At 39.3% G+C, this 26,289-nt stretch overlaps 1 long non-coding RNA gene across 1 annotated transcript in view; it reads right to left on the minus strand.

The window, feature by feature from the left end:
* Window positions 1–228: 228 nt before the first annotated feature.
* Window positions 229–26,289, minus strand: part of LOC149918023 (uncharacterized) — a 35,528-nt gene continuing 9,467 nt past the window's right edge. The window contains exons 3-4 of the long non-coding RNA XR_016466303.1: window positions 24,745–24,890; window positions 229–314 (exon numbers count right to left, since the gene is read on the minus strand). This is a non-coding gene — a long non-coding RNA (uncharacterized LOC149918023). The remainder of the gene's footprint in view (window positions 315–24,744; window positions 24,891–26,289) is intronic.

Genomic DNA, 26,289 nt, shown 5'->3' on the forward strand with positions numbered 1-26,289 from the left:
AACTATACGAGTAGCCAGGCAATTTTCCTGCTATGGTTTTGTTACAGTTGGCATTACAGCTGGAAAGATTATCGTGGTGAAAATGGGAAAAGAAACAAGCAAGGAAGGAATGCTCACCTGTATCCAAAGATCTGGGTTTACAGGAAAGACTCCACAGAGAAGGGATCTCCAGAAAGAGATCCTTCTTAATGGCAGTCAGCCCTAAAATGGGGTCTACAGCCTTCACCTGTGCTCCCAGGGCTGACTCAGTCCTGTCCTCAGGTGATCAATCAGTGGTTCAGGCTGCCATTCAACATTTCCCATACAGGTTTAATCTGTGAAAACACGTTAATCGCCTTTCAGTTGGCAGCCCCCATGCAAGTATTGCTCATGTAAGGTGAATTTTCAATTTTGTTTTTTAATTTGCATCCTTTTTAATTGTCTCATCTAAATGTACTTTTTTTTTTTTCTCCCATTAACAGTGGCTTAAGTAATTATGTACAAATGGTACACCTTAGAGTCTTTTTAGTGCAAGTCACCTGTGTATTATATTTTCTTTAATACTTGAGTGAAGACCTACCATTAAGAAGACTGTAATAAATATGACTTGTTATCAGAATACAAATGAAACATAAACCTATGCTTTAAAACTGACTAGACCTCTGGGAGGAGTTATACCTTGATATACAGTAGGTCCCTGAAGGATGTAAGGCTGTGACAAACAGTTCTCATTACCTATGCACTATGTTTTATCTGCTGCAGACTTCGGGGCAGACAGTCATATAGTTACAGTTTGCTCATTACAAAGCCAGAGAGGTAGATAAAATCCAATAAACACTTACACAAACTTATCTGTATTCAAATAAGAATTTGAATGCTCAGACTTCTTACAGAAATTATCATAAGTTCATTTACAGAAGCAGTGATAATATTTTGGTTGGAGGGATGTTACTGCAGCCATCACTCACGGTGAATAGGCTCTTCTCTGAGCTCCTCAGATGGGAGTGAAACTGAAGGAATGACTGCACCTGATAATCTTCTCACCCGAAAACACATATTTAACTCCACTATAACAGATCACTAACTTCATCGCTACGCCAAATTACTTTATTAATTCCTAGCAGCAAATCTTTTAATGGCCAGGGAATTCTCCATCTACTGTTACAGGAAGGTTGGACTTCCCTGACTGTAGCAAAATCACCAGCAGTTGGCTGTATGTGTCTCTGGAAGAGCCCAGCAGGCACCAGTGAGCATGGCCAGGCCAGCAGCATGGAAAAGGGGATGCAGACAATTGTTCTGTGAAAACAATAATTAAAAAAAAACACGAGAAATGCTCAGTGCAGAAAGTTGCCATAAAGCAAGATGATGACAAAACATGAAGAGCTTCATCAGCAGAATGCCTAACAGGCAGTTGAGAGCTGTCCTACATCAAGGTTTCAGCAGTCTGCCAGACAGTGGCTTGAATGAAAACAGGATCCTGCACTAATAAGACAAGGATCCAAACCACATATTCATGGGGACATTTACTAATTGCCTTAGAAACCTCATATATATATATATTTTTTTTATTCTCTGCTATATTTTCTAATGTTTTAGTATCCCACATAGGAGGGTAAGAATAGCAGAAAGGTAGAAATGAAGGGAAATCCTGCCAATTCTAAATCCATTAAAGTGCCAAAAAAAGCTAGCAGAGGGGAGCACATGACTTGTAAGCTGCTTTTTAATACAACACAAGGTGACAGCTTTTAATCTGAAATATCCCACAGAAAGAAAAAATGAAACTCCAGGCAACATCTGACTGATGGGAATTTCCACCAGTTTTGTGCACAGATCAAATAGTATGTATTCCAAAAAGAAATAGCAAGAAATTAACAGCATTTTTTGTTGTTGGAATGAGCGATGCACGTTTCATTTCCAAAGAAAAAATGTCCAAGCATTTGGTTATCACTCCCCTTCTCTCTGTATCAAAATCTGACATCACGACCTATTTGGAAAGCACTTTCTAGCCTCAGATCAGGTTTTTGCACTTGCCTTTTCGATAGGAATTTGTCCTCCAGGGACCATTTTGTTCTCATTGTGCTACATCTCAATCAGCAGCCAGTTCACTGAGGAGACTCGGTTTGAATTCTTGCTTCATCTAGTCACACTCAATTGAACATAGACACTGGTGATCATTCAAGGCCACAACTGTCTTCTGACAGTTCTGTGGAAAAAGTCCAAAACCCACTCATTGTCTGACTTTCCCATTTCCCTGAAATAAGAGGTGAGTACAGTGCAGTGAGATGGCCTCCTCTTACTTCCCCTGCCATACCCACACATTTTGTCTTTCTCCAACTCATAGCAAAAAATACCCTGTAAAACATCACTCAGCATAATAAGTGCAATAACAAACATTAGAACAAAGACTAGATGCTCACCAGTTCCCTAGCTTATCATACCTCAAATATTGAAATGACATAGACTGCTGAGATTTTTCAGACTTCTATTTCCAAAAATTGTAGCTTACTGAATCTGTTAAATAATAAAAAGAGCCAGCTGTTACACAGCAGCCAAGGAACTCCTAAATGCTATATATAATTTATGGCAAATATTTTGTGCCTGGAGGAAAGCAGAGGCACTGCCTATTGCTGTGGTGGTTGGCATGGCTAGAAGGCATGCCAAAGACAATAAAAATATTTCTTTCAACTTTTTTTTTATAAAACGTTCTTATATTACTTAAAAAAAAATCAACCAACCAACTAACAAAAAAATATACATACATATTCCTAAATAACTTTCCAGAAAACTCTGCAGCCCATTTCATAGCACACCACCGTCTGCAACTGGGAGAGGAACAAGCAAGGCCAATATACAGCATTTAGAACTTCTTCTAATAGCTGCTGGAAGCCAGTGAATTTTCAGCCATGAGTTTTAAGGTGAGTTTTAAGTCCACGGTGAAAGTTATGTGTTCTAATATGCATGCAACTTAATAACCTAAACGTCTCCTTTGTATACATTCAGCCATACCTCAGCCATTTCCCTCATCCACAACTTTAAATCACTTTTAGAACTCTTTCATCAGTGCGAAGAAAAACAATGCTTTGAACTTATCAAGCAAAACTCCAGGAAAGTGCACAATCACATCTTTAAAATGAATATTAAAAGAGCCAGGGAGGCTCAAAACTATAATTTAAGTGTGCAAAGTATTAAGTCAATGTCTCATGTTCTCACTTCATCAAAAATAACATTAATTGAAACATGGTACAACAGAAGAATGGTCCGAATATAGTGGAAATCAAGTAAAAGAAGTTGTGCAAGAGAGTAACAGAAGTGTGCTGTAGTTTGGCTGCTGTTATGTTAACTGAGAGGAGAAGGTAGGTATGCTCCACCCAGAACAATGAAAGGGGAATAACAAAGCAGGATTTTTTGTTCTTCCTAGTCTTACCAACAGAAGTATTTTAGAGATATTAAAATTAAAAAATAGAAAACGTGCACTACGTCATGCATTGCACCTCCTTACCAGGCCAAAAGACTTTGACTGACGTGTAAGTCACTTGGAAAAAGACACATTTTTCATGGTTACAGTTTTAGCTTGCTTATATAGCTTTGAAGCGAAAGTACTGAAGCACAAGGTAATAAATTTCATACCTTTATTCTATTGTTCAGCTGAAGATTTTTTGTAAAGGAAGTTTATTGAGGAAGAAGTGCATCAGTTCATGCTATGAATACTATTTTTGCAATGCAGGAAGCCTGTTTATTTATTTATAAATGACAGCTTAGAGTCCATCAAATACAGAGCTGTCAGGCAGTGATAACCAGCTGACTCACAGGCACCAGGACCAGAGCACTTCCTGGCAGCAAAATCCTGCTCACACAACCTGTGCCAAGCCAGAAATCAGGCTGAATCCAAACCTTACCATGTCAGGTCAGTTTACAGCTTTTTGGTAAATGTTTCCTCTAGAATCACTGCACTAAAAAAAACACAGATTCAGGTTTTTTTCCCTTTGGCATTACAAGGATGGAGGAGAGTAAACATAGCATTTTGCTCTATGTTTTTCTAATATCTAAGGTTTTTACTGAGGATTTCACCCTCAGGCAACGGTGACCAATCTTTAATGTAAACAGCCAAGCCCACTAGTAGGACCTACCCTAGCACACAGTGCAACAGCAGGATGCCAGCTCATAGAGTACTGCAGAGAACAGTCTGTCTGCATTACCTTTGTCCTGCTGCCTATTCACCAGTGGCAGTGAGCTAAATGCTCAGTATCTTATACAAAACTTCAACAAATCAGTCATTCAGTAAGGTATTCTGTGCATTTTCAGAATGCATACACGATCACTAACAGCAGACATCATACTTCAGTACAGATTTTGGGCAGCTATTTTAATTCGTAAAAAAATAGAACTAATTAGCAGGAACTTAAGGAAGTAAACAAGAAAGTTATTACATCTGCTTACAACAGTTAATGATCTAAAGAGCTAATCACCATATATGTAATGCATCCAAACAGCATCACTGCAACTGCTTATAATTTGTCCTCCCATTTTTAATATGCATGCTTAAAAATATTTACTTCCAGCAGTACAAACAAACCTTCCTGTATCCAGAGCAATCACTCTGCAAACCAGGCAAACAAAAAAAACCATAAAGCACTGAAATTCACAGAATGAATGCTAATCTGATGTCAGTTTTGTTGTAAGATTATGGGACATGTAAAAAATATTTATTATCCTTCACATAATGTGCAAATGGGGTAATCTGTGAAGACTGAAGACTGTGGAGTTGTAGACAATATGCCATTTGTATCTGCAGCTACTCAGAGAACAGAGCACTTTTTCCACAGATTATTTATACAGTATGCAGAGAAGAATTTGAAATGATTGAAGAGGCTGCCAAACACCATACTTTGCCTTCAGGATATAGATGATACCTTTAATATGGGTGAAATACTAATTAATCTTGAACTGTTGGAGGATAACATAAAAGAAAATGTGCCTTAGCCTGACAGCATTTTGCAAAGGCAGACAATTAAAAACTGAGCCACAGTTTTCTTGGCAAGAGAGCCCACACAGGAAAAAAAAGAATAAATACAAGATGGGAGAGTTTAATACACAGGTGTGCAAGAGAATTTAAATGCCACTTGAAATGTAACTTGAAATTCAGTCTCTACTGCAAACATTATAGGTAGCTACAGGGCAGCCAACTTGAGCTTGACAGAACCCACAGCTCCAGGCCCTTGAACGAACATTTTACTGGGAGAAAAGGCTTTTTATTGTAGTATCACTTTATCGCAATAAATAATCTGCTACCTTCTAACAGATGCAACTTTCATGGGAAATTACTGTTATATTCTTCAATTTTCCCAGAGAGCCATCAAGACGTATGCAGCCCATAATGGAATGACAGTCATCTCTGCTGTTTTATCCCGATGCATACCTATCATTACCTACTCTTATTCCTCAACATGTTTAAGATTAGAATACAAATTTCTCAAGACAAGGACTATATCAACATAGTAGTTGTGACCTTATCTTGCATGAAACATAAGTTGAAGATCCGACGCCAATGACGTGCCATCCAAAATCCTATGTCAGTAGATCAAAGCTGGAACTAGTAGCATCCAACCACAGAGCTCCAGTGTGGAGTACAGTGAAAACTAAATTACTCTGCTTTCCAGTTGAATTTTGCAGCTTGCTCTGTACTTAGTGTCTAGATTGCTTCCTGTAAGTGAGCTAAGAGGTTTCAAGTGATTGACAATAATCAAGCTCTTTTGTTCTACAAAAGTGCCTGGCAACTTCAGGAGTTGTGTGAGTGATAGATTGCAATAACCACGTGTGAGAACTGGGGCCAGAGTGTGGTGCATACTGGTAGGCACTAAATGCACCTCTAGGTACTGAACTCTAAGATAGACACTGGACCTGAATGGCTAATGATAAAATCATCTGACTTTCTCCAGTTGCCTTGATTGAAGACAACAGACTTTAGCACCTCAAAACCTCTCTGCCAGATGTTTTTTTGCAACAACCCTCAGGCAGAGCAGGGGAAGACAAGGCAGAAAAAACAAGGACTGGTCACCCATGGCACCAGGCTCTCAATTTCCCAGTATAAAGAATTCAGCTCTTTTCTTATTTTGTGTCACCTTTCCCCATCTTGCACTAATTCTTGCCATACGTGACACAACCTGAAACACAACTGCAAGTAAGGTTGCATTTGCTTTGACATTTGAAATGTTTTCTCTCTTGCACATGGTATCAGGATTGGTGCCTAACTTGTGGTTAAACCACAGGAATCAGACTTCTGAAAACTCTGAGTGGTGGTTCCAGGTAGCAGATGTCTTGTGTGCCTTACATATTTTTAGTATGAGTCTATCATGGAACTCTTCATCCTTGCTTATGCTACCAAGAGCACCTTTTTCTATGGTTTGTTTAATTATGCCTTCATTTGCATTGGAGTCATAAAACTAGCATATTTACTGCCAGAGAAGAAAAAAATATCTGCTCTCGCAGGTCTTGTATTTGACCTCGAATTTGTCTTCTTTTTTCTTACAGAAATACAACATCACGTCCCCACTATCTCATTTTCAGCTGCTCAGCATGACAGCGAGCAGTAAGGACACATGCTGCTAAAACAGACAACAATCTTTTATTTATCATTCACAAATCTCCAGAGCTTCAGAACCGCTCAGGTTTACATCCTTCTCCTACAAATTATTTAACACTTAACTGTTCGGGGGATCTGCAATGAAAGCAGACACCAAATACTTCTCAGGGCAACTCACCGCTATTGACATAAATCACTTCTTTCTGCAGTTCTCACTTGCCACATTTCTATATCTCTTTATCTAGATAGTAGGCTCTATATGAGGCATCTTTACTACTGATATTTCTGGAAGGTAGAACTGGAATTAAGCAACTGCAGTGAGCAAATGTTTAATTCTGGGAATTGTCAGCCTAGGATATACAAACACTGCTCACCCAATGATGCAAAGAGGAAACAGACATGACATCACTCTTCTGTTACTACTGGCCTTTTAAAATTCTCTGGTTTAGTTTCCTAATTTGTTCAAGCCTTGTTCTAGGGACCATAAATAACTCTAAAACTGAGATACAGATTGAACATTTCACAAATCGAGCTTGTGGAAAGATCTCATTCTTGTAAAATCAGACAGTATAACTCCAATATTCTGAAGCAAAACTGTATTATTCCAGTGATTTTTTTCACAGAACCTTACAATAAGAAAACATACAGTACAATACATTAAAAATACACCTATGTTGCTACTTCCTAATCAGTGAAAATAGAATTCTTAACTAGCAGAAACATCAAAGGATTCCTCTTTGCCGTTCTGTCATTGATTGATAGGTATCTTTGCAAGAGTTCAATAACTCACTTAGTTGCTGTGAGGTTAATTACTGATGGTAAAATATTTTGCAGTTTCTGAACAGAAGAGATTATATCCCATTCTAAGTGCTTGAGATTAATTCGCCCTGGGGTTGGTATACAAATAGCACATAATCCCCAAATTAATCAAGATGGCCAACCAGACTTCTGCTGTAATAGAAATACGTGATACCTTTAAACTCAAGTCAGTTTTTAGGCTTGGGTAATGTTGCTCATAGAAACTGAAATTGGAAAAAGCCAAAAGAGAAGAAAAGCCAGTGTCTTGCAGAGAGAAAACTAGAACACTGAGAACTGAAAAGACTTTCAAACATCACCAAGTCTAGACTCCTGACATCACAAGTGACATAAGTAACTTCTCTTCTGTAAGGAAATCAAACAAGAGCAATTAATTTTTGGTGCTTGCTTCTCTACTGCACCACTTTCAAGACTATACTGAAATATAAATCTTCTTCTTTTAAAAGAATTTCCAACTAAGATTACTGGGACCTACTGCTACTCTTATGTTTTGTTTGCTTTACCTTTTACCTTAAGTAATACTTTTGTATTAAGCTACTTACACTCCTGATGTCATCATCATGACTTCCATAGAAAGAAATCCTATCTTCCTGAGGACTCAGAACTTTTAAGCTGAGCAGAGTTCTTTCAGTCTCCTACCATAAGATATGCTCTCTGTCACCCTGATCATCGCACATGCTCTTTTGTAAAACCTTTATTTTAAAAGGTCACTGTTTTTCATCTACAACCCGCACTTATTTCCAAGTATCAGCACGTTTAAAATAGTAAATGACATAAAAACAGAGATCAAGCTGGAGCGGGAGCAGTAGCCTGAAGTTATAAAAAGCTCGAGGTGTAAAAAGGTTAAGGGAGAAAAGCACCCGCAGTAAAGAAAGAAGATTCTGAAGTCACCGGGCTGTGATTTAGTGCTGTCTTTCAAAAACAAACATATGATCTGCAACAACAATGACAAAGGCATTTGTTCCTGCTTGGTCTTATTGGTTTTGTTTGTTGTCTTTTCGTTTTGTTTTTAACCAGATGAGTTACACGCATGAAAGCTGGCTGGTATTTTTGGAATATGATTGACCAATATTTCACCAAGACTTTTTATAATGGCACATATACTTTCCCAGCTTCTGAATGTTCACATTCTAGGAAGACTTTAGTCTTTTTCAGAGCTACATCACGTAATTATTCTATGATTAACTGTCTCCCTGTCTTTATCACCCATTTTCAATTTACAGTAGATTTCTTATTAGCAGTTCTTAAGTACCTGACATTGTACTAGAACATTTCATTCCATTTCTATTAATGCTGTTTTAAGGTCATCCTGAACTTCCAGTATATTATTCTCATCATATTATGTATTGTCATCATATCTCAAATTTGAATCACGACTACAGTTTGTTTTTGTGGCCCATAACATCTTCATGATTTCACACTGTTTAGGAGAACGTGGAAAAAAATGCAGATGCAATATGTGAACCTGGTGGGAAAAAAAAAAAAAAAAAACAGTTTTCCCTAGCACAAACATAGAGAAAAAGCTGGAACTTGCCCCTATTTCTAAAAAGCCCATTTCAGATGGGCTCAGATTTCCCATCACTTCATTTTCCCCATTTAAATGTGACTATGAAGTGAAATAACTTAATGCGATTGAGTCCACATGAGATCTCTGCTGCCATACCACCAACATCTGCCTTTGGCATTATGGACCAACATAATAAAATAGGAGGCATTATTTTCAGAGCAGTCCTCACAATTTAGGATATATATATATATATATACATAATTTAACTACGACAACCAGGTACGCAAACTTAAATTGAATTATTCTGAACTTTCATGATTTTTTCCTAAATAATACAAGTAAATTCTTACAAACTTTGCTCTACACATTGGCATTTTAAAACATAAAAATGAAGGAGCAGTTTTGGTATATTCCACTTTGTAATGTTTTCTACCTAGTGGATTTCATTCTTCTCATTTGAAACCAAACACTGAAACTTCGAATGCTGAACTTCAAAAGTGTCATTAGATGGGACTTCACTGCACAGACTCAAAGAAAAAAAGCACATCAAAAAGTGATCCTATTAAAAACAGAACAAATATCAGCTATTTCAACATAATTACTCCTGCACACCAGGATCACTAACTGCTCTAAACTCTTCAGTGGCTGCAAGGATCACTCCATCTCAGGACCACAAGCCTCCCTGTTTTTCCAGCAGGTTCTGGAGCATAGCATTGGCCCAGCTGAAGTCACAACACTGCTGCTGCTTCAGGGTTAGGCAGTTGCAAGGGGGACAGTCACTGCAATGAAGAATTAATGAGACACTTCTAATTGTGTTCTCCTTTTTATTTATGACTGTAAATGCTTTTATTAAATGTCTCAGATTGAATAAATTCAAGGAAATTGAGGAGATGAGAAGGAAGAAAATGCACTCTTGCAGCTTGTAGGGGTGCAAGGCAGTCAAGCAGCACCTTGCTATGGCTGGAACAAATCAGAAGCACATGTTGCAAGATAACTGGGGAAAAGGGGAGTGGGAGTTGGATATTCTTCACATCAAGGGAATCAGAAACTGACTGGCAGAGCCTTCAGGGTGAGAAAGACAGCACAGGGATACATATGCAAACCTCTTCTTTCTGAGGCTGCACATTTCTGAGAACTAGTCCTCTCCTCTTTCAAAAAAGATACACAATCTGGAAGGTTGTAGGTGCTTCCTATTGGAGCAGGCTTTGTTTCTCCATCTGCATTTGTCAGGTACTATTTTTGCAGTGAATCTGTTTTTCAAGGCAATCCAGCATTGTTCAACTCACGCATATTTCTGTTTTATATATGTCTCTAAGTAAAAGAGATGAACAGCATCCTTCAAGCAAAAGCTTAAAGCAGAATCTCATAGGTAATAGATCTGAATAAGAAATATAGTATTTTCTTTTCATGGGAAAATGAAAGCAACCACTCTTCCACAGAACACCCACAGAATCAGCTGAAATATTAATGAGCTAAAGGGAAAACATACCAGAGCCTTTGCCTGCTTTATTGGCTCTGCTTTTCCATGAATGGCAGATGATATAAATATTATTGCTAGCCTTGGGGCTCTCTTCAAAAATGCTTGTCTGTATCAACTCATATTGTGAAAAAGTGTCAGTAGCTGTGTTAAACCACTGCAGGCTGAAACTGAAAAATGGCACAATAATTTTTCCAACCAGTGCATGCAAGATCAAAGCTGTTAAGAGGGGATGACAGGTGGTAGAAACGTTCCAAGGCCCTGACTCACTAGAGGCGTAACAGCATCCATTTTAAGCCTAATAAAAATAGTCCCAGTAAAAACAGCATAAAAAGCTGCAAGTAGCCTGTTAGATCTTTGACCTGGGGGTCATTCTACCAACAGATCAGCTGGCAGCCCCATGAGAAAAGTGCAACAGCATTTTATTCTGCACACACAACAAAAACTGTCAGATATTAAAATAATGGAAAATGGCTTTTGAAGACATATTTAAGCAGACTACAACAGTAAAATCAGTGTCAAAGGACTACTGCTATATGGATATGCACCTACAGAAAATGGCACGGGTTTATGCCATTCCTCTTTTCTGTTGCAAACTAGCAATTCTGTCAACGTTCTTTTATAAAATGCTTTTCAGGCTTGCAGCTATTCCTTAAGTTAAAATAATTGATTTCTGTTACAGTTAATAGATAATTAAGACTTTAATGCATAATCTACTTGTGGCAACTAAAAATATTTTGCAGCAGCAAAGGTGTGAAAAGCTTCTAGTAAATTATATTATTGGTTGTAATTTAAAAAGCAGAACTTAGTTTTGAAGAAAGTTAGTAAAATAAATATCCTTTTTTTTCTTCTAGACTCTCCTGTATAGCTTTCTGTTATACACCTGTGATAATATCTGAATAATCATATTGATGCTGCTGATTGCAGCATCCTGAAATACATAATAAATGTCACAAACCACTAGTAGTTAGATACCTACTTTGAAAAGAAGTACAATCAAGAGAGAAATTAAGAGAAAAGAGGATGTTAAATATCAGTACTGCGCAGACTAGATTTAGATGTTAGCTGATGGGATGGAGGGGAACAACCTGTCTCTTCCAACACGGCACGTAAAGAGTAGCAGTATTCACAGCGATAATAACCTCAAGGCCTCAAGAAACACACAAAAAATTCTGAAGTTCACATAAAAATTCACAAAAGAAAAAATAAGGCCAAGGCATTATTTATAGGGATGTGCTCGGGCCCTTAACCTGTAAATAAATCATACTGATTTTTTTTTCATGTGAAGGAAACCTCAAATCTACTTCTCCAGAGAAAGACATGAAAATTTGCTCTGCTTTGTGAGGCAGACCTAGTACAACAGTAGCTTGCAGACTGAAGAGAGTTCATTTCAATGTTATTTAAGTATCAGCTGCAGAGGGTTTCAAGTGATTTTGCATCAGTCTCTAGAGAGCTTCTAAAGGCAATCCAGCAAAGCTTTAAGGAAAAGGAATAAGCAGAGCTGCAGGGAAAATGGCTGTACTCCGTAGGGAACAAGGGCACTCCCAAACCAAGCTGTGAAATCCCACGTGTCCTTAACAGGGAGGCAAAGTGCTCACCGATTCCTAGGCGTTGTCAGGCACACGCAGTACATAATCAGTGATTTGTGCTGTGCTAGAAGTAGCAGAGGCTATTCCCAGCTCACTGCTATTCAACAGCCCCAGGTACTGCTTGTTGAGTACGTCAAGCTGGGCATCGTGACTTGGGTAAAGCTTTGCTTATCCGAGCCTGTTCAGAGAAGGTCAAGGCCAAGAGCTCATGTCAGGGCCACTGTGCCACCTGTGCCATCCTGAAAGAGCAGAAACAGAGAGGGCAAAGCCTCTGCCTCACCTAGCCCCTGCCAGAAGACTGGGCTGGTATGTCTGCATGGCTTCCTGCTAAGAGCAGGCAGGGTAAGGTATGCATGAGCCAGCATCCAAAATAAAGACAGTTCCCAGACATCCCCAGGCTGATCATAAAATACGTTATGAAAAGTCTAACACGGAGTGAATAAAACAGCTCCTGCACATGCACGAACCAGCTCCAACCTCATCACAAGGTATGTTCCAGCACTCAAGCTGAACTGACCAACACTTTCAGTGTCTGTGTGGTGTTGGTGCTCCTTCACAATCCCAAGCAGCAATAGAAAGAAAGGAAGAGGGACTAAGGCAGAAAACTAAAAAGGGAAATGGTACTCTCTCAATTCCAGTTTACATGCCTATCAATCTGATCTTCTCTCAAACAACACGAATATTTCCATGCAAGAGATATTTCTCTTTCCTCTTTCCTTCCGAAGTGAATATGAAATTAGAAGAACAGACAAGGAGGGGCAGCAAACGTGCTTTTCTTAAACTAACAATCACCAGGTCCTGTCAAGGTGACATAGTTCATGTAAGGCAGCAGTTCTTGCCCCCAAAAGAGCTGGTTGGTAGAAAGAATTCCATTCCACAAGCACATTGTGCTTCCTGACGTTTAAAGAACATCAAATCATAGGTTTTAAAAATAAATCAGGTATAAAGAATCCTACAGGCGTGAGGATTATTACTGTAATTCCAGCAAGTGAAAGGAGAACATACATACCTTACCTGCTGTGTACTGCATGTGCTGATCAGGTTTTTAAAGAGCAGACACAGCTTCAGTATCTGATTTCCAAGAACTCCCTGCTTGCCACAGAGATTACTTTAATTTCTCTCTTTGGAGAAATGTGATTATTTCTCTGCTTTATATCCTTTTATGTAATATGCTACCTGTCCCTTATCAAACACCTCCTTGAAAAGGTGAATGCTAATGTCAAAGAATTTACATAAAAGAAAAACAAAGCATTTTTTTTCCTAGTTGTTGGCATAGAACAATTTGCCTTTTGAAGCAGTAAAATTCATTGGTGCCAATATTGTTACAACATATTTAAATTAATAAAGCACTGATCCTGCAGGGGAACATAATTAGCTCTGCAGAAATACACACAGGGGGAAAAGTCAAAAAACTGCTGAAAAGTGACTTGAATTGTAAGTAAGGGGTGCTGATATTTTTACTACACATACAATACAGGTGGAGCTGCCCATGTGTTAAGGCACTCAGCTAGATGGAACAAAGGAGAAGGGAATCAGCAACATCTTTTTTTTTTTCTTCTTTAAAAATATGTTGTTTAATTGCTATTTGGTCTTTGCATTATTCCATTCCCTCAAAGGACCTGAAGGAGTGCTAAGAGGTGCAGCCTTGCATGTTGGTAACCTGAAGTGCTACTTGTCAAATGCTCCTGCTCCACAGCCCTGAGCTACCTGGTGGCCAGAGCTGAAGGCAGTAAAAGAGAGAGCAGGACAGCACAGCAGCTCCAGCCCAGGAGTAACGGGCAGAGAGAAGAGAAATGGGGAGCAGCAGCCATGATGGGCAGGAGGGATGAGGGGTAGGCTGATGTGAAAAAGGAATGGAAAGAGAGCTGCACACATCCTGCACTACTGGCCACACTGCAAGAGGATGCCTTCATATCCGTGGAGGAGAGGCTGATGCTGTCCATGTGGAGCATGGTCAGGCAGAGGTAAGTGGGACATCTTAGTATGAAGTATTGGCTGTGGCAGCACCTCATCCTCTGATTCTCACAGTAAAAGGAACACTAGCTCATGTTCAAGCTTTTGCTGAAGTAAAACCATGATTTTTCAACATAAATACACAGAGGGAAACAAAAATAACATGCATAGGATAGATCCTGTCCAAGTTCATTTGCCTCTGACAAATTCCCCATGACGTATTCATGATTAATGATCTGTAATTAATGCATAATTAATTGTTATACTAATTTTCCTAATTTTAAGTAAGCACTGTCGCAACACTGTCTAATCCCACTGTCGATTTTTTAATAAGAATGTTCCTTAGCAGAATGCTTGGATTAATAGAAGAAGTATACTCTGAGTTGCCTTACTCAAGCAGGTAGCTCATTACTGTAAGTCATTACTGCACAGGCTGAAGTATGAACTGAAGTGGGGTGAATCCCATGATCTCTAATCTGTCCATGAACTCCGGTAACCAGACTTGTCATTTATTGATATTACACTCTGCCAGATCTCTGAGCAAGGCTGGCAGCACATCAGAAAGGATATGTAAAGACTGAATGAAAAGAAAAAAGAGGAGAAATATCTCATAGCTGTCATGAGTGTCACCCCTGACAAAGACATTTGCATCTTTATTCCTAAAACTCCTGGGAAGGAGGAAGCATTACAACCACCTCAACAATACTTATTTCAGCATTACAGACATTGTATTGCCCTGAAGCAGACTACTTTTGTGCTTGATTATTCAAAAAGCTTCAAAAAAATAGCCTTATCCTACACAAAAACGAAATCAAACCAAAAAAAACACAAAAACAACATCAAGATAAACAAAGAAAGCAAGATGGAGTAGAGGAGTTTGTCCTTCTTCTTACTGTTTATCTAAGTACTCACAGCATTAAAGTGGTAGACGGAAGAACTTGTAAGAAGAAATCTGGGTGCAGAGTGGGTGGATCAGTGCCTCTCAATTGGATTGAAATGACTGTGAGATATACAGAGCATGACGGGAAGAAAATGTTTAAGATAAAATTCACTGGATATTCCTGAACTAAAATTTCCAATTCAATGGTCTTTAAGACAGGGAAATAGTTTCTATCACATCTGAGAAATAAGTAAAAAGTTACTTGGAATGAATGACAAGTAGCTTCCTTTGTCCTTGCAGTCATTACCTCCTCAGTGTCTATTGAGCAACTCTTGCTTGGTTTCTGCAGATCTTGTTGATTAAAACTCAGACATGTGGACTGGCCTGATAGCAACTCCCATTCTTACAGCAAAACACAAGCTTAAACTTGGCTGTGTTCTTACTGCTTTGATGGATTTTTTGTACAAAGGGGATGAGCTCATGCAAACACAACATATTCCTGCAGCACCTACTTGCTGAAAGCTTTTATTGAAATCCATATGACAAGTCAGATAAGTGCAAACCCTTTAAAGGAGAAGAGTATCGCTAGGTCTGCAATTTTTAAATGATCCTCTTAAAAAAAAAAAAAATCTTAGACCCATTACAACAGGTTATTAAATGAGCACGCACTGCACGCGTGAGAGCAATTTCTGTTCACACAGAGCTTCCTGCTTTCATTCATTATCTTATTACACAACACACATCAAACTTTAAAGAGCAGTAATAGTAGTCACAGGCCAAAGAGGTTCTTTCCCAGACTGAATTATCACATTATTTGTTCTCTCTTGGGGAGAAGCAGCACCTTCTCTTCCCACACCCCCTGCTGAATTCAGCTGGTGGCCAGGATTGGTGTGAGGTTGGCTTGTGCCCCATCCCAGAAGAGCCCTGCCAGGCTGCTGTGCCCTGTTGCCAGCATCTTGTCCAGTGAAGGTCTCATTGAGATCAATGTGTCCCTCCGAGCCATCACTGTCAGACAAAATAGCCACAGTACTGGAAAAATCACTGCTTTGCCCTATTAATATATAGGATGCAGACAAATCAGCTTACCCCAAATGAGAGGCTTTTACAGTTACTTACAAGCTATCAGTGAGCAAACAGCACGCTGGCACATTTTTTGAGCAGTTTAAACTTATTCCTGCTTTTAAATTAAAGCTGCAGATAAACATAACGTTTCATGTGTTTCTTGAGAGAGTATAGGAATTAGAGGCTTAATGCCATTGCCACAGAGTGCCTTTCTCTGCCCTGCTTGCAAATACAGATATATAGATGCTTTTTTCAGCTTATGAGGAGGCTGTGCAAAATTGATTGTGAGGAACTTCATCACGCACTGAACGCCACTGCCTCTGGAGCCTTTTTAAAATCAGCGTCCAATGCTTTTGAAAACTTAATAGATTTAATATGGTCTCCCCTTCCCTGACGAATTTGCATCTTTGAAATTTCATGCAATTAAATTTCACCCAATTTCTTACACTTCAATGGTGATGAGTTATGAAATGCAGAATTGAGAGGTGTGGATTTAAAAAAAAAAAAAATTGCCATGAGACCAGGATCAGTACGTGAATGAGTATACATTTCAGGTAGTTCCATCATGATTATTCTGGTGGCAAGCAGGATTTTCAGAGAAATTGCTAGTGATTTTTCAGAGAAAAACTGCCATAAATGTGATGCCTGGCATTCCTACACCAACATTACATTATAATACCAATTATGATCACCTAGCTATAAAATTGCTAATAAAGAGAAAAGAAAATGGAGAAAAGAAAATAAAAAGAACACTGAATTGCACGGAAAGGCTGAAGAAACCAGGCCTCTTTAAAAATGGAGAAACAGGAGTCAGGAGAAATGTGGAGTGTAGAAAGTATGTGAATGATTTTAGTACCTTGTCCACACAGCCTGACTGAGAGAGATGCTCAGCTAACACATCCCTGCCTTAAAGGTACTCAGAAATAAGGTACACATCCTAAAGTCTGGAAAAAAAAAAGCAGCACTATGCAAGTATTGATAAACTACAGCTTGACACCAGGACGTACACTGTGAATCTCTGCTTTGAGAATGTCAGCAACAACAACAAAAAATCTGACAAGTTTGGCAGTTGAGAACGTAGTTAATTTTTGGGTTTAGGTGAAAGAAACTCTCTGCTAATCATGAAGCTAATGAATAATGGAGCTAATCAGAAGCTGAGTTTGAAAAAAAAGAAGTTGCTGAAATTAACTTAACAAATAAAATGAACCAAACTGAATGGTGTTAATCATTTAACTTCATCACTAACTTCTTAACAGCACCCTGACCCATGAAGCATGGCAGCCCACCCTGCCCTATCCAACACACCCAGCCTCACCAACCCAGCAGCTCAAGGGGAGCTCAGGCTCACAGACCCCCCAGTCACATGTGTTTCAGCAGCTCCTGCACAGCTCTGATAAGGGGAGGAAGCTAAGAGGAAAAGGAAAAGCTACAGGAGAAGCAGAGAGCTTCCTGGAAATCACACTGCAATTGCAGCATTTCCTAGACCAGGATGCCACAGGGTAAGAGCAGCTGCAATGCAATTCAGCGTCACAATCTCAGTGAATGAAAAATTAATAGATGAAAAAACATCCCCATCTGAATACATAAATGACACAATTAGGCATTTTCATTTGGAAATAACACCGTGCACATGATTGTCCATATTTTGCATTATTATTACTGTCCTATGGACTCTACAGAATGTCTCATTTTTCTCTTTCTCTTTTATTTTCCTTTCTTTTTGGTCATTATGCACTGCCTCGGTGATGTCAGTTGGCTTATTTAAGATTTATAAGATTCATGGTAAGGATGGTAAATGTTATGCTCAGTGAAAAAATTCCAGTGTTTGTTATCTGTGCCGTGAGCATGGCAAGGTGCTCCTAGGCGTGGATTTTTTTCTGCAGTCCATGCAAACACTGAAATAAAAGCAATACATAAAAAGGAGGGAGAAAAAGGCTCAGGCTTTGTTATTATACCACATAGCTTGCAGAGTGCTGTAAATCAGGGAAAAAAAAGCAGATGAAACATGTTCTACCAGGATGGTTCATTTGAGATAGCATTTCTCACAGCAGTCTTCAGCATTTAATAAATAAATAAACAAATAAATTTTTAAAATCACCTTTTGACAAATTAAAAAACAGGATAACAATACCTTGCTCTATCCATTAAATGGATTGTATACGATAGTATACAACTACTGTATGTGTCCTTCTGCAGTTGAATAGCAGTAGACAGTACAGAATGGATTCTATTCTGCCATATTTGCAAAATGGATCAGCCAATTTTCATTTTCAGAAGTTCTGGCATAAAGGATTTTTTAAAAAAATATTGTTTTGCTGTTATTTATTTATTTATTTATTTTAAATTTGAAACACGAGAATCAAACACAATAGAATTCCTATTACTAACTGCAAGTTTTGTGAAAATTTGGTAATTTTCTATATTCCTCATTTGCCACCGTAACTTTTAAATCATATTTTCATGGCAATTTAATTAGACAGATCAGAAGTTACACATAAAAACTGTCAGCAAAGAGAAGGACTCATGAGACTGGTGGTAAGTACATTAAAGTTAGGATGAATAGGAATGAAAGATGCTGATTTTATTGTACACTACTGAAAAAAAAAAACACCCTGTCCTGAGGAGCAGAGACTTGGGGCTTTGTTAGTCTTGTCTGTGGTGGCCAAAGAGCCTGTCAGCCTCAGCTTCAGTTTTGGCCAGATTTAACTCTCAATGCAGAGCTGATTCAGTCGTGTGGCTCTTGGTACAACTCTTGTTTTGACTGAAATGGGAGGTGTGCATTCCATGAACATACCCACATAGCAGGAAATCTATTGGCACAAGGCAAGCTGTCAAGTTTAAATGTGTGAGAGCTTCACCTACCACTGGTTCACAGGTGACTCATCACCTTACCTTACAAATCCTTCTGCAGTTGAAAGCCTTTCTTTTTTCTTTTCCAAATCAGCTTTTTCATATTTTGTATTGCCAAGAAAAGGTTGCCTTCCTTCCTTGCAGTCCACTTCTGCCAGCAACTGGAGGTCGTTCTCCATTATTCCCAATGGCACATTAAACAGACCTTTGCCTTATCAACTCTCACAGTGACTCAGGCTATCCAACCACACAACCCCCGTGAGATTAGGAGGCATTACAATGATTTGATAAACGTGAAGTTGCATCAGAGAAAGATTACAGAATAAAAGCATGCCAGCATCTAGTTTTCCTACACAGTGCATGGAAAAGACCGGTTTTCCACGTGGGATGCACAAAATGTAAGTCATTATATTACATTTTCAGTTAATTAACTAGATAAAAGCACTGAGAATATTCACTACACATAGGTCCTATAGTATCCAGAGCCCAAAACTTCTCCCAGACAAATGGCACCTTCTTTCTCACAGTAATACTGCAGAGATAGTTTTGACATTTGAGAACAGCAAGGTTGGGCTATCTGATGCAACACTGCTTTTTTGTTATGTCCTCCCATCTTCCTCTGTAGTTTTTAGAGATGAAACTGCATTTCTGAGATAAGAAACCAAGGAGGAGGCCACTGTGTGAAAACCTGGAGGCAGACCAGGGATGAAAGAATGTCATTTCTTCAATGTTTCCAGCACAGGTCTGCTATCATGTGAGCACCGTTGCAGGGAATCACGTATAAAACAACCCAGCTGGAATCAGAGCTGCAGCAATTCAGCTCCACACACACCTGACTTTCAGAAGGGAATACAGAAAACAGTCATTTTACCTCTGAACTCTCTGTCCTAATCCTTAAGGGAGACATACAGCACAACTTCAAAAGGTAACTGTTCGCAATGCGATTTACAACTCTCTTGGATTCCAAATATCAGGGATCTGACACAGGTGTGGGTTTTATGGCAAATCATAATCTCTCTCAGCATTAACCTCTCCATGTTTCACAGCCTGTAAATGAAATTGCCTCCCTTGCAATGGAAAGATCATCACCTTAATATGTCTCTCCATGGTAGCATTCCACCTAATTCTGTGGATACCAGACCTTTTCTCTCAGTCAGGCTAGTTGATACATATCTGATGATTTCCATCCTTTCAGACTGCACAGAGCATTAAAGTCACTTGCTTCCCTTTCTTACTGAAAGGAAGGCACAGGTGCCCAAGAGCTTTTTGGTAATTCCTTTTCCAGTTACGCTGGTTCTGCTACGTCTATCACGACCATAAGAACATTCCTGCAGAGATCTCTGTATCCAGCCTTACCAAATACAGATTATCAGATGAGCATTGAACAATTAAAATGTTGGAGATTTGGAGATAACAAACAAAACCAGGGCTTTTTTTTTTTTTTTTTTTTTTTTTTTTTTTTGGGTACAGACCCTATGTTTGCTGTCAGTATTGAGCTGCATGCAAGCTAAGGTGAGTAAAGAAAATTCATTCAGCCTCTTCAGGATCATAGGAAATTGAATCATCCAGACAAAAGCGTAAAGAAAACTGTAGTTAAAGAAACAAATACTCTGAAAGCTCAGTGCACACTCAAATATTTTACCAAATTACGTATAATGGCAATGGATAGGACATGACATGTATTTGAATATTAGATTTTGTTGTTTTCTTTTTTTTTCCCCATTTCTCTTTCAGGAAGTTTTGATTTATTTGCTGTTCTTCCATTCCTGTAGGTAGATAACTCAATTATCTGCAGCTGGTAGAACCCACATTTGGCACACACAGGCAATGATGTGATGCTTCTCTCCCAACACTGAGCCATTTTAGAAGTTCACATTCCATCCACACCTTTCAAAAGATCAGTCTTCAAAAACAATATAGCAACTAAGCCAATGCTTCAGTACTCTTTCATACTTTCAGGGCAGAGGGGCACTTTGCTGAGCTTGCTGCTCCTGAAGCTGCAGCTGAGTAAAAAGAAGTCCATGGTTTTGAACTTTCTGCCCAGTTTCTGCCATAAGGATTAGAGAAGGTTTTTTGATCTGCACTGGCAGATGAGGGCTGTATTTTTCAGTGGTAAATTCTAACAACCAAGAATAGAACAGCAGGGAAGTTTTGCTGTTGCTGATCCTCAGAAGATCACACATCCTTGACTGATGGCTCCTGAGGAACTTCTCCCAACTGTCCACAAGCTAGGTGAGGAGGAGCATCCTCCAGCTGAAATAGGCTGTATCACTGTGCAGAACAGGTTTCAAGTGTACAGCCTGATACAGGAGAATGCTTGGAGAGACTCCTATCACTGTCCCACTCAAAACACTGCTTTGTACAGTACTTTTCCTTCTAACCCACTCAACAGGTGAGGAAAGAGACTACCTGAGAGAGACTTGGCATGGAGCTGGGAAGGGTCAAGAAAAGCTCAATTTAGCCAACCCAACCCCAGACATTTCTTTGAGTTACAGAAACTGAGTCAGGAGAGAAGCATATTTGCATAATGAGTAAATCTGGAGAGAGCCAACTGGAATTAAAACATGTATATGTACATATCACATAAGCCACAGTCTCTTGACCAAATTTACTCCCACTCATTGTATAGGTTTTATGCTGAAAATGTATTTAGTTGAGAAAATAAGAATGAGCAGCTTTATGAGATGGCTTCTGTAACAGATACAAACACATAAAATGGGTTTGCCTATTAAAGTGTCCTTAAATTAAGTGCATTTAATTCCCTACGTCCCTACTCAAACAAACATATTTTTCATATAATTCCCAGAGCTGCTTTAATTTCTAAACACAGAAATACTTATGCTGTCTCCAGGCAACTGGCCTTGATGCTATTAATTTGCAGGACACAAACAACAAACTGTGTCACTGAGCTGTACAGATGTTAAGAAAGCACTTCAGCATTGAATTTTAATTTTTAGACTTCCATCAACACATGCAAAAAATCCCATTTTATTCTATATAACTTTCTTGACATAGATATTGTATTTAATTTACATAAATCTGTGGAGGAAAGCAAGTCTAAACCTTCTGTGAATGATATTGACTTGAAGCTAATGTCCCTGAAAGGTTTTGTTTTTTTACTGTTGGGTATAACATCCATTACAAGAATGTTTGCAGTTTTCAGGAAAGGTGTAAAGTTCCAATTTACTCATAACTGCTTTACACAGCAGTAAGTATTGTATTTAGTTAGCATAAGGTAATTTTGCATACAATACTTGATAGTATTATTTAGCATAACACAAGGCTCAGTATGCTGCACAAGCAGCTTAATGCAGACTACTTTCAGTTAGATATCTAGGAAGTCAGATGAGGTAAACATGGGTGACTTGTATTATTCCTCAATACAAGTGAAGGTGGAGAACAGAGCAACCTTCCCACAGACAAAGATCAGGCAAATGAGGTTGTTCACAATGTAGCCTACGCTTACAAGTCTAAGATCATAGAATCACAGAATGTCTTGGGATGGAAGGGACCCCAAGGATGATCAAGTTCCAATCTCCCTGCCACAGGCAGGGCCACCAACCTCCAGATCTGGTAATAGACCAGAAGGGGCCTCACGAGGGCAGAGTAGAGGGACAATTGCCTCCCTGCCCCTGCTGGCCAGCCCTCTTCTGATGGAGTCCGGGATACCACTGACCTTCCAAGCTGCAAGAGCACACTGCTGGCTCATGCTCAGTTTTTCATTCACCAGGACCCCTAGGTCCTTCTCCACAGGGTTGCTCTCAAGGAGTTCTCCCAGTCTATAGATATCTGGGACCCAAGTGCAAAACCTTGCACTTTGCTATGCTGAACGTCATTAGACTCACACAGGCCCACCATTGAGTTTGTTGAGGTCCCTCTGGATGGCCCCCCTTCCTTTTACCATATCAGCTGCACCACTCAGCTCGGTGCCATCAGTAAACTTGCTGAAGATGCACTTGAGTCCATCATCAGTGTCACTGATGAAGATGCTGAAGAGCACTGCTCCTAATATAGACCCCTGGGAGACACCACTCATCACCAGCCTCCACCTGGGCATAGTGCCATTCACCACAACCCTCTGTATACAGCCTTCCAACCAATTCCTTATCCACTTGAATAGTCCACCCCTCAAACCTGTACCTCTCCAGTTTGGAGATAAAGATGTGGTGGGGGATCATGTCAAAGGCCTTGCACAAGTCCAGGTAAATGACATCAGTTGCCTTTCCTTTGCCCACTGACGTGTCACTCCACCATAGATGGCCACCAGATTGGTCAGGCATGACCTCCCCTTGGTAAAGCCATGCTGCCTATTTCTTATCACCCACTCATCACTCACATGCCTTAACATGTTTTCTAGGAGGATCTGTTCCACGATCTTCCCAAGCACAGAGGTGAGGCTCACCAGCCTGTGGTTACTAGATCTTCCTTCTTTCCTTTCTTGTAATTGGGAGTGATGTTACCTTTTTTATTTGTCCCAGGGAACTTCACCCGACAGCTATGACATTTCAAATACAATGGAGAACAGCTCAGCAACCACATCAGTCAGCTCCTTTAGGACCCTGGGATGATGCATGTCATCCAGACCCATAGACTTGTACACATCCAGTCTCATGAGGCAGTCTCAGAATTGCTCTGCCCTTACAGCAGGGAAGATTTACTCCCCCAGTTCCACCCAGAGGCTCAGGGATGTGAGCTTCAGGGACACGAGACATGTATGAGAATCCTGGCTGCCAGTGAAGACCAAGGCAAAAAATTCACTTAATACCTCAGCCTTCTCCATATCTATCTTGTCCAGTTCTCCTTTCTCATTTACCAAAGAGATATGCTCTCCAGCCTGCCTATTCTGCCCAATATACCTATAGAATTCCTTCTTGTTGTTTTTAATATCCCTAGCCAAGTTCAATTCCATCTTCACCTTGGCTTTCCTAATCCCCTCTTTGCAAGTCTGTACAGCAGCCCTAAAGATCATCTGGATGAAAATAAAATCACAGTGTATCTGACAACATCGCAGAGATTAAGACTATTTTATCATGATAAAAAGCAGTGAAATCAGGATTCAACCCCAAATGCTGTCACTCCAGCACTGAGGATGTCTCCATGTGGGGGTCTCTATCAACAAACTTTCTAAAAATGTCCTTTAAGCATATATCCTTTTAGCCCTAATGAGTTAATTTCTTGTTAACAGTCTTCAAAATAGTCATAACTCCTGTGTTTAAAATTTGGTGGTTTTTTTTTTTTTGCTTTTATCTGAACATTCACCAACAGCATATATTCACATATCATATGTATTTCTGAGTCACATTTGAACTGAGTTTTTTCAGTTATGCATTCAATGGACTGTTTTTGAGTAAAATTATTTCTTATTTATTGTTTTGAGAATCTGGACTGTTTGGGTTTGTTTGTACACCCTGTTTTCCTCTGTAGATTACCAGACAGCTACAGGTTTGCAGCCCCATGTCACTAAACCTTACTTATTATTATTATTAGAAACACTGGCTGCTGTACCTACTCTCATTCCCTCGAAAGAAATAAAATAAAACTCCTATGGCAGATTTCAGCAGAGAAGATTAAAATTTTACATGGTTCTGAAAACAGTCAGAGACAAAACAGAATGACAGATTCAGCTGTGGGAATCATCATCTCTCCTTGCAACCACGTTATTTTTCCTCCACAGCTCATGCCTTTGCCAGGCTCTCTGGAAAAAGTTGCAAGCAGTATGTTTGATGAATAAGGTTATATTACACCAGCAACCCTCAAAAGAGCATTGTGCTATTTTGTTTAGAGAATACCTTATCTTTTTGAATGTAATGACTAGAAGAAGTGCTTGAGAGCATGAGAAATAGAGTGATACTGTTTCCAGAAACAAGAGCATACTAGAAACTGAACACCGTAGGTGTCAGGTAACTCATAGTCGTGAAGTGGCTCAAAATGAAGTTCCAGGTATGTAAGAGATTGGCATATATAAATTGATAACCCAGATTCATAGATTTCAGGGTCAGAAAGCACTATTAGTGTGATATTGTTTAGTTCGACCTATTGCACGTCACATACCTCCCTGCAGCATCACATACAATTTGTCATCAGCTGGAGTCGTCCATCCTCCAGGAAGGCATCCTGTCTTGAATTAAGAACATCAATATATGGAAAATTCATTTCTTCCCAAGAAAGTTTATTCCAAAGGGCAATAATTTTCACCACTAAAAAAAAAATAAAAATAATGCATATTACCAGTTTGTATACATAAAATTATCTTTCAGCCATGAGGTTCACATAATAGTTCTCTTAAAGATTCTTATTCACAATAATAAAACCTTAACCACATCCCTAAAGAAAGAGCTGGCTCTATATCTTGCACTAAGATATATTTTAGAATTAGCTTTGTGGTTTATGTTTACATTGTCTGTAACCTTTTGAAAATGTGGATACTTGAACTGTATGTGGTACCTTGGACACATAACAGCAAATAAATCCATACTTACTTTCAGAACGATCTCTTATCCTGCAGACTGTGTTTATATATCCAAAGGAGCACATCAGTTCCTTTTTGTACTCCTTGGAAACAAGAGCAGCTCCACCGAAAAAGAATGCATTGCATGTGCTGCAGGACTGCTCCACAAAACAAATGAATGGGAAAATGGTTGCAAAGAAACACACTCTTCATCCAAACTAACATACAAGCACAGGCACCCTGTAAATCCTAAGCAGTTTCAAGATCACTGCTGGATGGAATTCTTAAACCCCGAAGGTGAATGCTGAGTTTCTCGTCCTTAAATATACAGTCCATATTTGGTTCTGGTGAGACATTCCATCAAACTCACATTAACAACTGCTTCTTTTAACTGTCACTCTGTCACTGTTGTCTTTCATGAGTTTTATCGCTCTTCTAAAATTATTATCAACACAAACCAGGCAAAGAATTGAGCTAAGTACTAATTCTGTCAGGACCATACTCCAAGTATTCCTGAGAAAGAAGGAAATATTACATCTTGTACTTAAGTTGCAGTGGTTTTTAGGCTGTGACTGCTCACATAAAATGCCACAGCACAGAGTGATAGGGAAGGAATGACAGGACCATCAGGGAATTAATTACAATGACCTCAATGTGAGGAAATCCCAGATCATCTCAAGACAAGAACTGTACTTCAGCTGGCAATGGACTCTGAGGGACTGGTCACTGAGGGGAGATGGCAGAGCCCTGCTCTGGCCTTTCTGCTTGAGCTGTCACACAGAAGAGCAGGGTGCAAGAGCAGCAGAAGGACCCACATGGCTGAGGAACAGACACTGTGCAACATTTTCTGCTGTGGAATAAAACCCAGCAAGACAAACATGCTATCACTGCTACCAGGTATTTGCATTATGAAGATTTAAAGGAACAGGTAATTGTTTTGTTAAGAGAATACATATATTCTTTCAAAAACAAAACAGATAAACAAATGGCCAACATGCATTCAAACCACATGAAATACCCCATTTCTTCCTGCAATTTCAATCCCTTAAAAAAAAATAGCGTCCTGTTCAACTTAAATGTTTGACCTTAACCTGCAGCCATCAAGTGTATTTGCCATGCCCTCACCACACGTTCAACACTAAATTCAC

Source organism: Phasianus colchicus, chromosome 4, assembly GCF_987193195.1.
Source record: "Phasianus colchicus chromosome 4, bPhaCol1.hap1.1, whole genome shotgun sequence".
Lineage (NCBI taxonomy): Eukaryota > Metazoa > Chordata > Aves > Galliformes > Phasianidae > Phasianus > Phasianus colchicus.